The following is a 4,812-nucleotide window of genomic DNA, read 5'->3' on the forward strand; positions in this document are numbered from 1 at the left end:
AATACAAATAGAAAGCTAACAGAATCCTTCACCATTCTCCAACACAAACAGAAAGCTAACAGACTCTTCCATCATTCTCCAACACAAACAGAAAGCTAAAACACTCCTCCATCATTCCCCAACACAAAAAGAAAGCTAAAAGACTCCTCCATCATTCCCCAACACAAACAGAAAGCTAACAGACTCCTCCATCATTCCCCAACACAAACAGAAAGCTAACAGACTCCTCCACCATTCTCCATCACAAACAGAAAGCTAACACACTCCTCCTTCATTCCCCAACAAAAATAGAAAGCTAACAGGACTCCTCCACTATCTCCAAAAGATACAGAAAGCTAAACCACTCCTACATCATTCTCCAACACAAACAGAAAGCTAAGAGACTCCTACATCATTCCCCAACACAAACAGAAAGCTAACAGACTCCTCCATCATTCCCCAACACAAAAAGAAAGCTAACAGACTCCTCCACCATTCTCCAACACAAAAAGCTAACAGACTCCACAACTATGCAACCGAAGCAACCATTACTGTTAGTAGTAAGATGATATTTTATCTCTGCAACGGCTCCCCCCTCTCCCTCTCCCACCCACCCTTCCATCAGGTAAGTCATGGCATTGTGAGGCAAATGGAAAGGAAAGGGTACGAAGGGGAGAGGGAGGGAGAGTGTGGGAGAGGAGAGATGAGAGGAGAAGAGGTGGATGGTTAGCCGCGTGAGAAGGAGTGGCGGACGGAGCGTGATGTCATGGTTAAAATAACGAGAAGAATGAGGAGGTTTCGAGAATTTACAAGAAGGAGATTTCTTCTCAGACGTCATTTGACTCTGGGCAGTCGGAGGGGGAGGACGTGTTCGCTCTGGCCTCTTCCAATTCTTCGATATAGTAATGCTCTTTTTGATGTTATTGAATACTTCAGGAGGTTTTGGACCTCTCTCTCTCTCTCTCTCTCTCTCTCTCTCTCTCTCTCTCTCTCTCTCTCTCTCTCTCTCTCTCTACCATTAAATATTAATGAATATTCCGAAAAAATTTATACAAATATATTATCATTATCACTATTATTAATACCTGTAATATAAGGTTAATAAATCATTATCTCTCTCTCTCCTCTCTCTCTCTCTCTCTCTCTCTCTCTCTCTCTCTCAATATATATATAAATATTAATGAATATTCCGGAAGAATTTCTACAAATATATTATCATTTTCAATATCATTAATATCTTCAATATAAGGTTAATTATTTTATCTCTCTCTCTCTCTCTCTCTCTCTCTCTCTCTCTCTCTCTCTCTCTCTCTCTCTCTCTCAATAAATATTAATTTGCCTAAATACAATTTCCTTATAATTATTATCATTATCAAGATTATTAATATCTGTAATATAAGGTTAATTATTCTCTCTCTCTCTCATCTCTCTCTCTCTCTCTCTCTCTCTCTCTCTCTCTCTCTCTCCTCTCTCTCTCTCTCTCTCTCTCTCTCCCTCTCTCTCTAAGGAGACGTCGGTGTACCGGAACAAATGAAGCCAACTGTACCATCAGCCATATGAAATTCAGTACACTGGATGGGTAACCCTCAATGAAAGGCTAGATCTCAGATGCTTGCAACAGATAGGGGGAGACTTACACGAGCGGTAATAGGCTCATAAGTAAATCGAGATTTTCAACTAAAGTTTAAGCTTTACTGCACTGCCTACAGTATGCCATGCATTGTTCAATGTATTACTGAAGAATCTCTATATACTCTTATTAAGTCTTTTTTTGATGACCCACACTTTTGTAACGCCTTTTTTTTAACTTAAATCAGATTTATAATTCATCTTTTTTATATTCACTATTTTCATGAGGATTTCTGAATTAATTTTAGTCTATAGAACTATAATTTCATTAATAACTAACAAAATTGATTAAGGAAATTAACATCATTAAGTCATTAACTCAATCTAATAACCACCTTCTAGGCTGCACGTATTGCTATAATGATAATAATAATAATAATAATAATAATAATAATAATAATAATAATAATAATAATAATAATAAATCTTGGTATAATTTACCTCCATGACAATATCCCAAATAATTCATTTAAAATGTTTATTACTTTTCATATAGTTTATTTATTTCCAAGTTTCTTTTCCTCACTGGGCTATTTTTCCATGTTGGAGCCATTGGTGCTTATGGCTTCTTGCTTTTCTCAATTAAGGTTGTAGCTTATTTCCTAGTTTCTTTTCCTCACAGGGCTATTTTTCAATGTTGGAGCCCTTGTGCTTAAAGCTTCCTGCTTTTCCAATTAAGGTTGTAGCTTATTTCCTAGTTTCTTTTCCTCACTGGGCTATTTTTTCATGATGGAGCCCTTGGGCTTATAGCATCCTGCTTTTCTAATTAAGGTTGTAGCTTAGCTAGATTTGATGCCTGCAGTGAACTTTCTTGAAGAATCTGAGGCTTGAACTGGATCTCCCTTACGGATCTGATGTCTAGGGTGGATTTCCCTTACGGATCTCATATCTGGCACGAGTTTTGATTCTGGATCTGATGACTTTCTTGATTTACATACGGATCTGATCATGTCAGCATTGAATTTACTTTAAGGATCTGATATCTGAAAGGACTTTCCATTCCGGATCTGATATCTGGAATGACTTTCCATTCCGGATCTGATATCTGGAATGGCTTTCCTTCCGGGTCTGATATCATACAGGACTTTCCATTCCGGATCTGATATCTGGAATGGCTTTCCCTTCCGGATCTGATATCTGAAAGGAATTTTCCATTCAGGATCTGATATCTGAAAGGACTTTCCATCCCGGATCTGATATCTTGAATGACTTTCCCTTCCGGATCTGATATCTGGAAGGGCTTTCCCTTCCGGATCTGATATCTTGAATGACTTTCCATTCCGGATCTGATATCTTGAATGACTTTCCCTTCTGGATCTGATATCTGGAAGGGCTTTCCCTTCCGGATCTGATATCTGAAAAGGACTTTCTATTCCGGATCTGATATCAAAAACTAATTTCCATTCAGGATCTGATATCACAAGAGACTTTTCCTTCCGGATCTGATATCTGTAAGGAATTTTCCATTCCAGATCTGATATCTTGAATGACTTTCCATTCCAGATCTGATATCACAAGGGACTTTTCCCTCCAGATCTAATATCTGGAATGACTATCCCCTTCTGGATCTAATACCTAGCATGGCTTTCCCTTCCGGATCTGATATCACAAAGGCCTTTCCCTTCCGGATCTGATACCTAGCATGGCTTTCCCTTTAGGATTTGATATCACAAAGGCCTTTCCCTTCAGTATCTAATATCACAAAGGACTTTCCCTTCCGGATCTGATATCTGGAATGACTTTTCCTTCCGGATCTGACATCACGAAGGACTTTCCCTTCCGGATCTGATACATAGCATGGTTCTCCCTTAAGGATCTGATAACACAAAGGACTTTCCATTCCGGATGTTATAACACGGAGGTCTTTCCCTTCAGGATCTGATATCTGAAAGGACTTTCCCTTCCGGATCTATTATCTGAAGGGACTTTTCATTCCGGATACCTGGCATGACTTTCTCTTCTGGATCTGATATCAGAGAGAATTCCCTTCAGGATCTGATATTACAAAGGACTTTCCATTCCGGATCTGATACCTAGCATGGCTTTCCCTTCCGGATCTGGTCTTTAAAACGGATCTCCTTAACGGATCTGACACCCAAGTGAATCCAACCCAATGGCACAGCCAATCCTCCTCACGGATCTACACCCAATCGTGACCAACTCTTCCGTGAAGTCTTCGCTCACTACACCTCGCCTTTCCGATACCCCCCACCTGTGTAATTTCGGAGACTTCTATCTCCGGCTTCTGCATTTCGGATCGTCCGAAACGCCAGTTTGCGTGAATTCATGGCCTGCCACCTTAATGAGATCGAGGGAAAAAACTTTAATTCACGAATATCATTGATAAGGAGTTGCTCGTGAGAGAGAAATAGTTCCGTTTCGTGGTGTTTACTCTTTTGTTTACTGTTTTGTTTACTGGTTTGTTTACTGCTTTTGTTTAGTGATGGGATATGTTTGTATAGATCTTGAGTTGTGTATGAGGTTTAGTAAACAATATGATTGTATGAGATTGATATTCTCTTTCTCTCTCTCTCTCTCTCTCCTCTCTCTCTCTCTCTCTCCTCTCTCTCTCTCTCTCTCTCTCCTCTCTCTCTTTCTATATATATATATATATATATATATATATATATATATATATATATATATTTATATACATATATATATATATATATATATATATATATATATATATATATATATATATATATATATATACTGTATATACAAAAACAAATGCAGCTGCTTCTGGTCCAATGCAGGATAAAGGCCCCAGAAATGTCCTTTATCCTGTGTAATAAATATATAAATACTATATATATATATATATATATATATATATATATATATATATATATATATATTTAGATAGATAGATAGATAGATATTTATACACATATATACACATTCACATCCCTATATGTCCTCTTTATATACATATATGTATCGATTTTAATCATGTATAAAATGATACAAATTTATCCATTTCTGTAGAACCTAAACACAAACTACAGACTGAAAACATAACATCACAACGACTTACAAACAACAAACAGAAACAAACAAGTGAACAAACAACACTCTATTAAGTACAGAATATTAAATTGCAAATAGATGAATTAGAATAGTATCTAGTACCTATGAAAAGCAAATAAATCTAGAACTATGAATATGGTCGTATCTAGAGCAGCGAAGCCCTACCTAGAT

This window comes from Palaemon carinicauda, chromosome 32 (genome assembly GCF_036898095.1).
Source record: "Palaemon carinicauda isolate YSFRI2023 chromosome 32, ASM3689809v2, whole genome shotgun sequence".
In the NCBI taxonomy this organism is placed as follows: Eukaryota; Metazoa; Arthropoda; class Malacostraca; order Decapoda; family Palaemonidae; genus Palaemon; species Palaemon carinicauda.